The sequence below is a fragment of the Xenopus laevis genome, chromosome 2L (assembly GCF_017654675.1).
Source record: "Xenopus laevis strain J_2021 chromosome 2L, Xenopus_laevis_v10.1, whole genome shotgun sequence".
In the NCBI taxonomy this organism is placed as follows: Eukaryota; Metazoa; Chordata; class Amphibia; order Anura; family Pipidae; genus Xenopus; species Xenopus laevis.
Genome location: NC_054373.1, coordinates 188268661 through 188286252, shown reverse-complemented (window position 1 = coordinate 188286252; position 17592 = coordinate 188268661).

The window sequence follows — 17592 nt, the reverse complement described above, 5'->3', positions numbered from 1 at the left end:
CTTACAGCCAAACAGGTTGCTCTGCCTTTAAGGCATCTAGTTAGTTGTAATAACCTACACTAGCTTGAGAAAAGAATCTATCCAAGTCGGGGGGGGGGTCAAAGAGGAATTTTTATACACGGAACGCTACTTTTTTACTGTTGGGGTAGAAAATGTGTCTAAAGCTAGAGTTACTCACACTACTCTAGTGTTTAGATTTTTGAGGGAAACTGAAGATGTTGCTTCCAAAATCTATGTGAATGTAAAACTTTGATTGCTCTTGCAGCTGCTGACTGCCATTGTTTGCTGCAGGCAAGATTATTATTCACAAGTACCCCCAGGTTCTTCTTCATTATGGATTTGCCTAATTCAGTCCCATGAAGAGTAACCTTTAATAGGACTGACTAACTGTAAGACCAAATCTCAATTCTCACTTGAGGGTTCGTTTGCCAAAGAGGTGCACAGTGACATGTTTATTTCTTTTGAGACATGGCCCATCCACAATGAAAGGAGACATGCAGGCAACTAACTAGATGTTCACATGTCCACCACCTAAATGCATATCAGTACTCACACACAGGAGACTATCCCTCTGTCAGGGCCCTATCGGCTGCTATCGGAGAAATTCGGACCATGGAGGAATCTTTAGGGGTTAAGTCCAAGTTCGCAGTATCCAGGAGGTCAGGCGTAAGTGTAGTCAAGTTCAGGCAAGAGTTTAATAAGGCAGGCAGCAAGAATCAGAATCAGGGTCTTAGCAGAGGGTCAGGAACCCAGGAAACAGCAATTTAGGAATTTAGAAAACCCAGGAACACAAATCAGCAATTCCTATAATCAGGCATTGAATCCGTGACCTGGAAGTCCTTTTATTTTCAATTTTCTGGACGCTTGAGGTAATAGTGCCGGCGTCAAGGCCTCGGTGTTGGCCCAGATGTGTCATGTGCACCTCCATCATGGACGCGATGCCGTCGGAGATGAGATTTTGCTGCCAACACCCTGTCGGTTTTAACTGCATCTAGAGCTTTGTATTTACCAACTACTCAAGGCAGCCATCAAGTATAGTGTTCCATCGTGCTCCCTAATACTATACTCTGTGCCCTGTGCTGGACAGGCCAACAAAGCTCTTTAGTTTTCTTTTCTCTTTTTTTTTTCTTTTGATTTAAGGAACTGGGTTTGGGGAGCTGTTACTGTTCTTCTCCAGAATGAGTACTTATGGGCCAAATGACCATATGTACACCTGTAGATTGGGCAGGATTTGAGGAAACATGACGAATATGACATGCCATTTACTTTGAGCACAATCTTCATCCTGCAGTAAATACTAAAAGACATGAGAAAGAGTTGCTACTTTGTATATCTGATTTACTACAGCACTGTGGCATCTTGCTTCTCCTTCAGTTTATCAGGCATTAAATTCCAAAAGAGCTGCTCGCTGGTAAATATTATTCCCGGTGACAAGCAGAACAGACTGACCGAATCTTTCAAACAAAATGCTCGTGATACCAACAAAAACGACCCGTCCATAGGACAGAACCTGCTGGAGGTTCCGGAGATCATATAGCAGAACAAGCTGCTTTGAAACCAGTCCAAGTTTCGAGTCTTTGAAACTCGCTCGTGGGAGTTCAGGTTCTTGTTCAGCAATGACAGAAGCAAATGTAAAGTTCCAGGAACCACACTTATCCTTGATGTTCTGCAGTTTAACGTCCCTTTAAAAGGTTATGGAACTTCATTCTAATAATAGCGATACTATATTCTTCTATTCACTCATCACTGGTTTTTAAAATACCACCAACTTTTTTATTCTTTTAAAACTATTCTGTGACTATAATTAGGAGCAAAAGATGGCAAGTATTACATACTGAGGGTATAAGTATTTGTAATAAGTAGTGATGAATAGTTATGGGCGAATCTGTGGCGTTTTGATTTGCAGAAAAAATTCGAAACACATTGAATTCAATGGGAGCGTCAATTTTTATATGTACGACTATTTTGTCCAAATGGAGCGACCATTCTGATGCGTTACAATTTTTTGTCACGGCGGATTTTGCGCCAGCAAATGGCAAAACACGGAAATTGGCTGCAAATCCATACCTCATTATTAGTGATGAGCGAATCTGTTTTGCTTCACCAAAAATTTTAGAAACTGCTGAAAAATTTGAAAAAACGCTTTGTATTTCACAGATACCAAAATGGAGAATTTTGCCTCGAATACATGCCTGCCAAAAAAATCTACTCATCACTAGTAATAAGGCTATATGCACATGTTATACATAAAGCTTTAGGTAGAATCCTTTTTCATATACATATTCCTGGGTACACTTCTTGGATCTTTAAATATGAAACCAGCATATTGCTGCTTCTTGGCTTGCCAATTTACCGACCTATAGGATAGTTCTTATTAGTGATGAGCACATTTTTTTACCACACATGGATTTGTGGCAAATTCCGCATTTCACCATCGGTGGATTTTTTTCACGAATGCCCATGCACTACAATGCATTTTAAGTGAGACAAAACTTGAGAAAAAACACCCCTTCACTTCAATGTATTTGGAGTGAGAAAAAATGCCACTTTACAAAAAAGTCGCTACAACAAAAATGTCTCCCATAGACTTTAATTTGATAGACTTTAATTTGATTTTGCCATTCATGCATTTTTCAGAAGTTTCACGAATGGGGCATATTCACTTTATTACTATTTCTTATATGCATTTCACCATTCTGCCTATTAATGTGTGGGCTATTAGTTTTGACTTTAGCCACGCAATCCATCTTTATGTCGGGATCCATAGGGTTAATTCCCCTATGGTCTGAAACCACATGGTTGGAAATCCCCTGCCTGTCCAGCCACAGGTTGCACCTTGAGTCTTAGGAGGGGCATGAGCCCTTGTCCCTGTGCAGTGTGTTCTGGATGATACTGGAGGGTGTTACAAGGTGTCGCTGCTGTATAAATTCTTTGATATAAGCAGAGCCATGTGCTCACAGCTATTGCTGCTTTCTATTTCACTGAGGACAGAGTGATTATGAACTGCTGCCGGATGTAGGGGCTTAAAAAGGATTTTTATAGCCCTGCTGGGCCTGGGGTAGGGTGCGCCAAACCCTGGTAAGTTCAACCGTGCAAATGTAGGATGGTAAAGGTTTTGCTAACCTTTATGTTCTTTGGTTTCATTATTCCTATGTGAACGTATTCTGTTGGCAATTCAGTGACTGGCCAGTAGATGTCACTATAGAAAAGGGTAAAGGTTTTTCATGCTGAATGAAAGTGTTAGCAAGCTAGGCTGGGTCCTTTTTCCCATATGGGAGGGGGAGTAGTTCCCCAGAGGTTATAAAAAGGGATGTTGCTATGTGTTCTGGCTCTTTCCAGTGCACCCATTGGAAGTGGGGTGTTGCTGCTAGGGCCTGAGGTGAAGGTAGGCCTCAGTATAGAAGTAAGTGAGTATCAGGTCAGAAACTGTAATAGGTCACTATAGAAGTGACAGATCAGTTCAGGAAAGTTAGTGAGCAGCTAAGGCTCCAACAAAGAGTTAGTGAAGGGTTAGCACCCTGGGATGACACTGCCGCCAGGTTAGGGACTCAAGTGGTTAAGCTCAGCTGTGAGGTACCTTTAATGGGGATTGTGCACCAAAAGCAGGGAAGGCGGCTCAATTCACAAAGCTGAATAACATAGGATCAGACAGTATCCGTGAGTAATACATTTGTAATACATTTGTGTAAGTGACCTGCTGCCGCCACTACTTACTTCATGAAGTGCACCACCAGTTCAATATATGTTCTGCTGTGTTAAAGAACCACTGGCGCCCAAAGTTTATTTGATCTATAGTGAATACTGTGTGTGCTTATACCAAGTGGTAATCCCTTCCTCCATACCATAAGCGAGGGCCCCACCTGAGGATAAAGAGTCGAATTATATCGTGCCTACCAGGAATTGCTGGGAGTTGGACCCCTTGCATGGGTACCGAAAACAGTGTATAGTAACCCAAGGGAAGGTTTAGGAAGACCCATCCACTGGTTACACAGGTTTAGAGCTTGGATGGACTTTTATGTGCTCGCATTATGGAGAGTGCTGGGAGCTATGCCTTGATCATAAAGCATGATTTGTGTGCTTCGCTAAATGGATTTCATCGCTGTGGATGCCTGTTCCAGCTCTGGATGAGCCTGCCCATCTATGTGAATCCCTATGTGAGTTGTGCCCAAGGGAGGGTAGAGAAAGAAAGAATCCAGCATTTGTCCCTGTACAGATATAGGTGTTGTTTGTGTGTCTGCCATGTGGGAGCAAATTACCTCTGTGCAGCTGGAGAGGTATTTGGGCAGAGAGTGCTACCTGGGAAAGTTAGGAGCTCTTTGGGGAAAAGGGACTGAGACTCTTTGTCCACCAGGATGGGAGTGTGGCAAGTATGTGCCAGGATTGGACAGGTTCCCCAGGGTAGTGGGTCATTAATATGTGAATGCATATTTACTTTATTCTTTTTCTGCTTTTATATAAGTTTATATTTGTTACACAGCACTTAGTGTGTTTGCTTATTGTTTCTTAATGAAGCCAACCATAGGTGTATTCCCAGATCCCATTAGGTGGAGCCACTACCATAAGAGGTAATTCCCTGTACCCTTACACTTAGAAAAGGGGACTCAGGACATGTAAAGGGTAAGACATGGGACGTGTAACCTTTGGCAAAGGGGGTGTGGCCAAAAAGGGGTTACATTTATCTCTTCTGTTTGACCAAAGGACACAATTATAAATTAACCAGAGTCTACAGATTTGCGAAATATGCGAAAATATCATTTACTCTATATTAGATGAGGTTTTGAGGTTTTTAGTTGTAGAATACAATAATAATTAGTGTTGTAGAATATTTTAAAGCTGCAATTGACTCAACATGGTGCAAAGTGGTTCCCATGTAGTCAAAGGCACTCATCCGCAATAAGATATGTTGCACCCTGTTGGGCCAGAAAGGCCATTAAATCTTGCTCCACGTTGAGTTCTGCCATTTGTAACTCTTATGTCCACATTATAACATGGAAGCTTATTTGCCTTTAGTAGCCCATTAGTTCATTTCAAGCTTTAATTTAGTTCCTGAGGGTGATCGGCTATTCAGTACAAGCATTGTAACTAAAATGAGAGTATTTGTATTTTTCTCTTTTTCTACTTATTTATGACTTCCTGATAGTGATGGGCGAATTTATTCGGCAGGCGCGAATTCGCGGGTTTCGCCGTGAGCGAATAAATTTGCGAAACGCCTGCGAAAAGCCGGCGCCAAAAACGGGCGCCGGCATCGAAAAAACGGACGCCGGCGTCAAAAACGGGCGCCGGCGTCAAAAATCACTACTTCCTGATACTGTCATCAATTAATCATGTCCATTCTCTTGACTTTTTCAATTGTCAAAACCTCTTTCTACTTTGCCTTCATATCCATGTTTTTATGAACCCCCTTTGTTTCTAAATCACTGTTCCAATCTATATCAGTAAGAGTTTCTGAGAATTTTTATCTCACTTCCCTGTTGTTCATTAGTGATCCGACATGATTTATTATTTTATCAGAAACACTTTTCCTCGCTTTAGACAGAAAAAATCAGGATATTAATGTCTTAATAACAACTACCGGAAATTCATGATATTCTAAATCATAGACTTTCAATTAAAAAATTCTGAAATGCAGATTAATGGTTTTGTTGAAGGAGAGACCTTGAGATCAAAACCGTTGATTGGGCAATGGATGGTTCAATCACCATAGAAACTTTTTATGCCAGTAAAAGTGGCCATAGATGTAGAGATCTGCTCGTTTGGCAATGTCGAGCCAAACGAGATGATCTCTCCCTGATATGCCCACATTGAAGTGGACAATATCTGCTGATCTGTTCATGGACCCTAGGGCCAAATAATTAGATCATAATGGTTTCGATATGTGCCACTTGCACAAGCAAATACTTTCCATTATACACTTATAGGTATGGGATCCATTATCTGGAAACCCATTATCCAGAAAGTTCTGAATTACAGGAAGGTCATCTCCCATAAATTCCATTTTAGTAAAATAGTGACATTTTTTAAAAAATGGAAAACTGGTTAACAGGTTCTATACTTACATATAAGGCTGGTGATTACTGTTTAAATGTTGGCAGTTGCTCTTTTGATTTCATTCTACCCACTCCTTTTACCTACAGTATACTGGCTTCAGTCTTATTCCATCTAGGTATTATACATAATGCAGTGATAGTTTGGTTCTTCTGAGATCTGGTATATATCTGGCTACATCTTCAATTGTAAAAAAAAAAAAAAAGTTATTGTCCATTTTGTCCATGAACTAGCTAGAATAGAAGTGGATAATCAAGTCACAGATCAGAAACCAGAGTCAGCAACAGAGAAGTTAATCTGAAATATCAGACTAACTTCCATATGTGGTAAAAGCTTACCCAGGTGCAGTAACCCATAGCATCCAATAAGTTGTTTGCTTTAAACACGGGACTGGAAAGTTCTTCCTGCTAATTGGTAGCTAAGGGTTACTGTACCTAGCAATCTCAAGATAGCCATACATAGGGCAATAAGAGCTGACAACAGACAAAGTCAGTTTTTGGGGTCCTCTGAAGAGTTTCCCTGACCTATATCTGACCGAAATTGTCCAGATGTCAATTGGGAAGGTTTAAAAATCCCATTGGATCAATGATCGCATTGGATCATTGTCTTTGCTCCCACCACCTGCATTCCTGGGCTTGTGATCTGATTATTGAGCCCTAGGGTTAGGGTCACTAAAGGCAGCTTATCGGGACAAGATCCACTCATTTGGCAACCTCTCCAAACCTGCAGATCTACCTATGTATGTCTTTAGTGTCTTTTCCTAAATAACTTGTGTCTTTATCAGCTGGCACAGAACACAGACCATGGACAATACAAATGATGTAGAATGTGAACATATGCATGAATGCATCCAAGGGCATGCACAGTGTGTAAAAAACATGTGCATTAGTGCTGGGGTCTCAGATAATAATCATGGAAAACACTTTGTGAAGCTTTTTGCATAATCCAACAATTTGACCAGCAATTTTTCCCAATGCAAAAGCCATCACTGTTAAACATTGTGCCTCCTAATTCCTTTATATATCGTCATGCAAATAAGTATTAACAGTATAAATATGGCCAAAATTTTCTCCGAAATGGCCAACTGTCCAGGGGCAAAAATTTTAAGTGTGCAATCAACATGAAAAGATCAAAGCAATTAATCAGTCGTCTGAGTTATTGGATTTGAGGGAGAAGAAGGAGTTGTGGGTTATATTACTTTATCATTTATACCTTACCAGATGATGTTTTGTAGCCTGGACAGGATACTGTGATATGATAAGATGACTTCCAATTGATTCCTTCCAGTTCTCTGGTCTATGGACAAAGCACCTGTAAGGTTCATACTCAAGGGAGACATTCTGAGCTCTTTCTCCATGCAAAATAATTTAATAACTGTGATTCAGCAAAAAATAGCTTTTAAAACTGTGCACAGCAAGTTTTGACACACAAACAATCTCTTGTGATTGGTCAACTTTGACTAATATGGAAAGGAGGAAGACTTGGTGGGTTGTTCTCTCCCTATGGTAATATGGGATAGGGATGTTGAGTCGTTTCTCAGTCATTTAACGAAGATCAAGTCATTGGGTGCCTGGAAACTTTGCTCCTTGGTCCTGTAGCATCGGCAGTTACTGTCTTAAGCTACCTGCTGCTTTAGAGGAGCTTACTATTCCAGGCAACGAGAAGTGGCCAATTACATCAATCACTCCAGTGATAACCCAAATCTGTGGGGGAACCTACGAGTGTTCATCTCATCTGGAGATGGAGGAGCATGCTGTTTGCCTACGCTTGAGTCAAGAATTTGGTGCGGTGCATTGCAGAGGAATCTGTAAGTCCCGAGAAGAGGTTGGCCTACGTCGTTGACATCATTCTTGGGGATTTCGAAAGAGTTTGTAGGAGTTATGGCCACACTGCAGACGTTTTTAAGATTTGTCCAAACTGTGGAAATGTGGATGATGAGGTGAAGAACTGTCCGCATCCAAAAAAATGTAACCTGTGTTTTAATCCTGGCCATGTTTATGCTTTTTGTCCAGAGAAAAGTAAGCCTTCGGAAGTTTTAGAGAAAAAACTCCCAGTGGAAATTCCTGCAACAGAAAGTCCAGGGGAAACTCAAGTGGGAAATACTGATGTCAAAAGGAAAACGAAACTTCAAAAGAAAATGGAAAAAGCAAGTAAAAGCAGGAAAATAGAGGATACCACTAAGAAAAGATCCCTAACCAGAGGGGAAAAGTTATTTGAAGAATGGAAAGACAAGACTGCAGCCGAGTTACAGGATTTCATTTGTGAGTGGTCTGACAAGGAATTTGACAAGATGGATAAGGCCATTGATTTTGATAAGTATACAGGTGATGAAGAAAAGAAGAAAGTCTTGCAATATTTCTTGACTTTGAAATGAATAAATTGTTAATAAAGTTGTTTATTATTTTTAAAAAATGAACTACAATGATGGTTTAAGTACTGGTCTGGGTTTGAAAAAATCCGTAACTGGCTACTTTTACTGAGTAGTCAAAAAAAAAAAAGGGCTTGGGCGATGTCAAATTGTCATAGAGTCTAGGCAAAGGGCTATGTGACTGACAGCTCTTGTGATAGATGGGTGTGAGTCTTCCTATTGTTTTGTATGGAAGGGGATAATCCATAATAGGGAAAGGGCTATGTTGTTGACAGGCAGACTTTGACATGGATCTGAAAGTCCTCTTGTGATTGGTCAACTTTGATTGATATGGAAATGAAGAAGACTTGGTGGGTTGTTCTCAAGTCTCCACTTTCAGGAGACTAGAATCACACTGTTTAAAGCAAACTTTTTCTAGATCTGCTAGAATGTTCTTCTATTGACCCTTTTATATATTTGTTTTCCCATATAGTCCTTGAATATTCTTTGAGGAACTAAACCTAAATGTTCTGTGCAAAGAGCTTAGACAACAAGGATAAATATGTTTTTGTAGGATTCAAGAGCTAAGTTCATGAATTGTTTGATTTTTCTTCATCTAACCCCAAATCTTAATTAGCTTGGACACCAAACTTGGCTTGGATATGCCATAGACCCCCACTGATATCCTGACAGGTTGCCTTTACAATGATAGATGTTCTCTTTCGTTTCACCTAATTAATTACATTTTATGGTTGTTGGAGTGGAACAAAGGCATTAACTAGAGCTGCAGGAGGGGCACATTTGGCATCTTTAAAAGGAACTAATTAATTAATTTCGGAGGAACACTGAACATTGCTCAACATGTACTTCTTAATTAAATGGAAAGTTTTAATCATTATTTAAGTGCTGCTGACAAAAAAGCAAATCAATTTCTGTTTACAGGTTTCAACTTCAAAAAAACAAGGAAAGTGCTATAATTTATTTATAATTCAGGTTTAAGAGCATGCCTTCTGACTTTGTTTCATTATTGGCCTTCTTGCGGTGATATGTGAAAGCAGTAGAAAAGAAACATGAAGCTGTAAAAAAATTCAGAAACCATCTAATTTAGCAATGCATTGTGGCTGAAGATTTAATAAACAAGAGGCATAAATTGACAACCCTAGGCTAACAACATATAGGTTTAGTTCAGTACTTCGTGCTTGTCAGTCAGAATAGCAAATTATTTGTGTGCATCAAATACAGCAACCGTAAACACTGGAGACACCTTTTTAATACTTGTTTGGAAGGCAAGAAATAGAAATCACTAGTTAGGTATTTTGGGCACATTTCTTATTGAATTCCTGCTAGTGCAAATATACTTTCTTCTCACGTAACATTTTTCCTACTTTTTTAATGCACAGCCTTTTTCACCCAGTGACCCTTTAGATCATTTTCAAACTCAAACCGCAACTACTCTCCCAGCAAGTGACCACTTTTATCTTTAGATTGTGATCTTTTCCTTAATACCTTAAAAATGTGTCCTCAGCAGTGAGCCCCCCTACTGTCCCATCATTGTCATCTATTAACTTTACAAGAGAATCCCATTGGTGATGCCTTTTGTTTACACTGCTCAGATTCACCAGCTTTGACATCAAATTCCTTCAGCTCCATAATTGTGAACTCATTTTTACTTAACTACAGCTTTGGCTGTAGTTGTAGATTGTAAAGCTGAGTCAATAGCAGCTTGAGAGCTAATTTCCTGTTGATTATTTAGGAGTTCATCTATGATCTATTGTTTGTGTTTTAGCATTTTCCCTACGTTTCCTGTTTAGGAGGCGACTCCACAGGCTAGGGAATGGAAAGCTAGGATCTTCCAGAGGGAATTCTTGTAGTGAGTGAAGGGTGCATCACTTTCCTGTCCTTTTGAATCGGCAGATGACAAACAAGAGCCCTAGAAACATCTAGGTGTCCACCATCTGCAACTTCAAAAAGGTTTTCTTCCCTTACACTCAGTTGTAAGCCCCACACACCCACACAGTAAATACCCACTACAGACACACTTCCCGCTATCTATTCCAGTTAGCTTTCTCATGTCTCCAAACGGAGAAATTATTACTGCTGAAGAAGCTGAAAGCTACAGCTGTAACTATCTTCTACCTTACTTCTCTATGATGTTTCATTTTCGGTGTCTATTATCTGATATTAATTATCCCCGATTTTAAAATCCTAACCCTTCTGAATTACAGAGGAAAGTATCATTTTTTCCTGCAGGTGACTTAAGGAGTTTATATTTATGTTTGTCTCCACTGTTTGTTTTTATAAACAAAACAAATGTTAATAACTTGCTGCTCAGCTTTTTTGCTTCCTTACATTGTTATATAGGTGTGTTTTTACAGGTCTGTTAGAGTGTTAGAGCATATTTTGAATATAATACTTGTGTGTATGTTAGAAAGAAAAGGGCTTGACGGAAATATGAATTTGATGAGTGGGTAATGAATACATTTGCTATATTGTTTTTGGTTCTCTTTAATGTTTATATGTTTTAATAAGTACCACTTGTAATATAATATTTGTTCTATGTGTCTGTCACTATTATACTAATATTGTCCTTTTGTCTTTGACTATCATGTCACTATTCTTATCTTATCCTAACATTGTCTTCTTGTTATTTAGTTCTCTTGTGTATTTCTGTTTGTGAATGTGTTACTCGTGAATAAGGTTAATACACTCCAATTGTCTTTATAGTATTAACAGAATGATTAGTGTTGTCTCTATAAATGTTCTCTGTTATATTTTTTGTCTCAAATTAACTTTACTTCTATTTTTTATCTTTATGGGTCAGATTGATAACTCTTTTTAAGTGTATTATGTTTTACTTGTGATCTGAAACAAAACCACTTTCCATATCTAACAATCCTCCTAGATATGCTAGTTGTCTATAACAATAATTAACAGAAGGTGGCACGCATTTTTTAATTTCATTATATTATCAGTGTAAAAGCATCTAATATCTTGAAAACCAAAAGAAAAAAAAAACAATTAATGCAAACTGCAAGAGAACCTAGAAGAATAATCTTTCATTCATTTGGCTTACATTTCCCTTAATGGCTGAACTCCATGGTGTGTCTTTATCAGATCCAACGCAATGAGAGGAAGCGGATGCGAGGAGACGGATATGGCGAAGATAAGGAAAGTAATAGAAATGTCGGACCTTGTAGCTGCATGCAAATATTTTTTTCCTTTAGAGTATCCCAGTTCCTATTAAAGCCCCTTCTCTGGTTTCTATACAGTGGCACTGTTAAAAAAACAATGGCCCTGTTGGCCCCTTCCATCCCAGAACTGTTGCCTGTCCAGGATTGTGAGATTGATTTGCAGCACAATTTTTTTTGAGGTAGGGCAATGTGTGGTGGGAGAAGGTAGTCAAGGCACAGGTATGGGCTTCACCAGCTAGAGTGATGGGCCCTTGAGGTGAATGCCCCCAGTGGGCCCTGGGCACCTTAGTAGGACAATCAGTATAATTGAGAAAAATATTTCCTCTCTTTGTCAGGAAGAGACATATGAGAGAAGGATACGACTGTTATGTTCCTCGGGTTGCTTAACAGAAGTTTATGCACATTAGACATTTTGCAAATATCCTACTAATAAAAATGTTTCCTGTTTGGGGTTATACAGAGCTGCCATCTGTTTCACATTTAAATATTGATTAATATTTAAATTATAACATTCAAAACTGAACAATCTCCCAAACAACTTTCAAAGAAGCTTTCAACTTCTACATTAAACAGATTAAAATGGCACTGGATCTTAATAAATGTAAATAGTATTCCCGTTCCTTCTCAAGCATAGAAAGTATCCCCATGGTCCTTAAAACACTAGCCATCAATATGCTACTGATCAAGAACAGTAAAACACAGAAAAATCCAGTTCTTTGTATGGAAATTGACCTATGATAGGGGACTGGATATGACAGATAGGTGGACAATTAACAACATTTACAATGTTGACAACAATTTGCAATGAATATGAAATGTTTATTGCAAATGTTAGAACACTGGTTTAAATACATAAAACCATAAAGGTTGTTCCTATATCTCCATTTAACATTGCGAAAATGTTCAGGTTATTTCACTTGCATTAATAATGCCCCATACATAATAATGCTGTACTCTAAGAGGCAGATTTTCAATTATGAATCATTTTCATGGAAAAAAAAATCACAATTAAAATAAAGTTATAATAAAATATATATAAAAAATAAAATTAATGAATTGAATAATATGCACAATAAAAAAAATTCTTGCTCGACCAATAGCATATTTACTAAAACATTTTGTTTGTATTATGTGAAAAAGAAACTTCACTGCCATAAAAATGACATTAGTCTATTAATTTTTACAAAACCTAAATGTTTAAGAAAAACAGGAAAAATAAAACAGCTTGAAAGTGGAATATACATCCATTGACATCTGTAAAAGCAGATTTTAAAAATGGATAAATCTCAAAAGGTCAAGTTTTAAAGGCTTGAATTCTGCTGAGAAGTTAGAGTTATCAGTTCAGTTTCAAGGGAAAACATGAATACAACTATTTATTTTTCTTTAATTTAAGAGCACTAGAGTATATAAGAGCTCAGTGGGCTGTGAGAAGCTGTTGAGAAGCTAAGCGGAGGGGGAAATCGCAAATTATCAAGTATAAAATGAGTTTTGTCTGTAATATAAGCTGATGCTAAAAGGCTTATTTTTATATTCTGATGCTAATTGCACTGGGTTATGTGCTTCCATGTAGTAATTAGCTGTATTAATTATTAATCAGCCTTATACTGTGACATTTATATTCCATGTGTACTTTATATTTTGAGATATTCCCTAACCTCAGTAACTGACAGCAGCTCAGAGCATGGACAGTGAGCTACTGTGGCATCTTTGCAGACACTTTACTGTGGTTGCCTTGGGCTGGTACAGAAGCCCAAAACATAATAATAAATAGTTATGCTTTAATTCTCCTTTAAGTACCCACTTCAGACACCTTCTTGCCTGGTCTCTTTGAGTACCAACTACTCAATGGGGTTTCATTGAGAATCTGACAATATGGTCTATTTCTAAGCAACAACCTCTTCTTCCCTTGAGGTCTACCCATCACATTCTCGTCATCTGGAATGAAGCCAAGTGCAGTAATCTTCATTTAAAATGTTTTGTAGAATTCTAATATTTATGGTAATCCTTTTGTACTAGTTGTAGTATTTAACTAGTATGTTTTTCATTTTGCACAGTCTAAAAAAGTGGATCCGGATGCATTTCACTGTTGTTGTACCTGTATAACTATGCATGTGATAAATAAAGAATATTATCTTATCTAATGCTTTGGTATTTCAGCAAAAAGCCCCGTAGGTTAACATTAAATTTAACAAATAAATCCAATTAAGAGATTTTCTTAATCCAAATGGCAAAGGATCAAGTTCAGACCCCTGCGGTACTCCACCGACAACACTGGTCCAATTAGAAAATGTTCCATTTACCACCATCTCTGTAATTTATTTTTTAGCCGGTTCTCTATCAAAGTACAAATATTATGTTCCAGGCCAATATTCCTTAATTTAACTAGTAGTCTTCAGTGTGGCACTGTATCAAATGCATTAGCAAAGTCTAAATCGATCACATCCAGAGATCCATCCCAGATTCAAGGTCTCTGCTCACCTCCTCATAAAAATACATTAAATTAGTTTGGAAAAATCAGTTAAGCAGGTCCTATGCTTAACTGATTTTTCCAAACTAATTTAATAAGTTTACCTAGGCATGATGTCCCATTTATTAATAAAAACAACAGGCAAAAGTATGCTCAGCAGAAACCCTATTCATTCAGCTCACATGAAAAGGGGTTAAAGAGAGAATGTCTCTTGAACCACAGGAAATTATTCTGCAAAATCAATTCAGTACCAATTAAAATAAACTTTTCTCAGTAATAAAATGTAATATTTGAGTAGGAAAAAATAACTGCTTAACTAGATTAGTACCAATAATTTCAATTTAAACTTTAAATACACTGATAGTGAACAGATAATTTTTCTTGATCTCTTAATAATAGCCCAAGGGGGGCAGGTGAGAAAGTAAAAACAAACGTAAAAAATTAAGAATCTGTAGGACATTATAAGGAACTGGAAGGATATATCAAATATAAAAGATATAACAGAAGTTATAGACAATGGGAATGTGAAAGAGGATATACTGTAATTAAAAAAGGAGATGTATTAAAAGATAGAATAAAAGACAGAATGTGTACATGTTTTTAGAGAAAGATTCACAATACATCTGTTTATCTGGGGAGATAAGTGTATGGCGTGTAAAGGAATAAAAATAGACTTAAAAACGGGGGGGGGTTTACAAAAATGTAAATTTATCTCATTATTTTAAAAAAACCACGACCAAACTCCCAATTGAGATTTTACCTTATTTATTATTAAAAAAGCTCAATTTAGGGGGGGGGGCATGATGTGGACCTGAGGAGACGCAAAATCTCAGTGCTCCGTAACTAAAATAGCTAAAAGTTAAGCATTTACGCGCTGAGCTTTGACTGAAATACACAATCTAGCACTTTTGACTATGACAAGAGGAGGTAAACCAAAAAAATCGGTCCCCAAGAGCAAAGATCCCCTCACACAGACACCGAGGCAGCGTGCCAGCTTGGCAGCCAAAATTTGCTGACAACGCTTTTGCCTCTCCTCGGACCTCCCCTCAGGCGGATTGGGAATCTGACCCAGCGAAATCGGAACCGGAGACTGCCACATCTTACTCGGGTGATGCAATTTTAATTTCCAGATTCAAACAGCTCTTACACACCGAGTTGTCGGCAGTAGCCAACAAGATCTTGGACCATGTGATGCAGGAACTGCACGACCTCTGGAATAGAACGGCGGCAGTGGAGGACAAGGTAGATGAGGTCCTGAACAAAGTCAACTCCCATGACCTACAAATTGCTAAACTCCAACAACAACTGCTTGACCTCCAAGACCAAATGGAGGACTCTGAAAATAGGTCACGGAGGAACAATATCAGGATCAGAGGCCTTCCAGACACTGTTCAGGACCTGCACCTTGAAATCCCACAGCTACTAACAGAGCTTCTCCCAGATATTTCTTCGGATCATTTCATCCTGGATAGGGTCCATAGGGCCCTAGGACCCAAGCAACAAGGAGCCCCACCAAAGGATATCATCGCCAGGATGCATTATTTTACTTCCAAAGAGGCGGTCATGATAGCCTCTACACAAATTTAGCTTCTGTTACGATCCAATGAAGGAGATTGATAAAACCTATTACATCCCTCTTGATTACACACCGGATCAGGTACAGATGGGGATGCCCATTTAAACTAACTTTTACCCTACAAAATCGACAACATACCATAACCAACCCAAAAGACGGCATGCAGCTTCTCAACCGCTTGCAATTGGCGGACCCCCTGCCCACTTCTCGGAATTCTTCAACCCCACCTAAAAGCACCAGTGATCATCCGATTGCCCCCCTGTGGAATGTCAGTCCTACCCGTGACAATTGAGTGACATACAATATGGATAATATCTTTCTTCTCTTTCACAATGTTGGGACCGTCCGGTCGGTGCCCCCCCCACAAACAGGTCTACTTGTCACCTTAACAGGTTAACCAATGACCCCTGTTTACTAATGTCTGCACTTCAAACCAAAGTGCCTTTTGTACAATGTTATGTTGATGTTTTTACAGTTCATATACAAATAGTCAGCCAGCACTCACCACTTTGATTTTTGGTTATAACGACCGGGTGCACGTCAATAGGTGTCCACTTCCACCAGCTTCAATATCCCACAATCACAATAGACAGCACCAGTCTTGAAGATTTGTTAAAAAAGCCTTTATTAGAACTTCATGGCTTTATCTGAACATGCGCTTGTTCAGATAAAGCCATGAAGTTCTAATAAAGGCTTTTTTAACAAATCTTCAAGACTGGTGCTGTCTATTGTGATTGTGGGATGTTTTTACAGTTATTGTTCTGACACACATTTTAAAAGAGAGTACCTGTATTTTACTGCACTTCCTAACTATTGATTTGACAAGATAATGGCATTATTATGTGTAACTCATAACGTAAAGGGGTTCAACTCCCCATTAAAAATATCTAAGGCTTTTAGGCAGTATAACCAAATGAAAGAAGACATTGTTTTTTGCAAGAGACCCATTTCTCTAGATCTTCCTTTCCAAAATATTTTCACCATGCTTACCGCAAAGTTTACCTGGCCTCTTCAGAGAGTAAACATGGAGGGTTTGCAATCTGCATCCATAATAAAGTAAATTTTCATTTAGACTCTTCCAAAACAGACCTAGAGGGGAGACATTTAATTCTAAACTGTTATATACAAGATGCCTTAGTAACCTTAGCTGTGGTGTACGGCCCAAATGACAACCAAAAGGCCTTCTACAACACATTTTTCCCTCTTTTGGAGGAATTCAGTAGTGGCCTAATTATGCTTGGAGGAGACTTTAATGAAGTAGTAAACCCTATAAATGACAGACAAACCAAAGCAACTTCACAAACAATTAGACCTAGGAACCCACATTACTTTGCAAAATTGCTAGACAAAAATAGGCTTGTGGATGTTTGGCGAGAATGTCATCCCCAACTCAAAGACTACACATATTTTCCCCCTCCCCATAATTCTTACTCCAGAATGGATATGTTTATTTTAGACCAAAGGTTACTACCACAAATCACTCAGTCCAATATCCGAACCTGTGTTTGGTCTGACCACTCCATTGTAACTTTACATATTTCCAATCTGGTGAATAAACCCTCTACTTACCGCTGGAGGCTTGATGATGGCATGTCTGACCCCCAAATAAATGAATTGAAGCAATATTTTCTAACTAATGATACTTTAGACATTACTAGCCCAACATTATGGTCTGCCCACAAAGCCTACATAAGAGGGATTTTTATACAAACAAAAGCAAGGCAAACCAAGGCAAAAAATAACGGATCTCTCCCTCCAATTGCATACCAAAGTATAACAGCTCAATCTAAACCCAAATAATACCCCACTTAGAAAACAGGCTGACCTCTTACGAACTGAAATAAACCTTTTACTTACAGAGAAGGATGTTAGAAAACTGCAATGGGTGAAACAAAAATTTTCTCAGAAGGCCAATAAAGCTGACACCATGCTTGCTCGCAGATTGTCGAACAAATCTTTACAATCC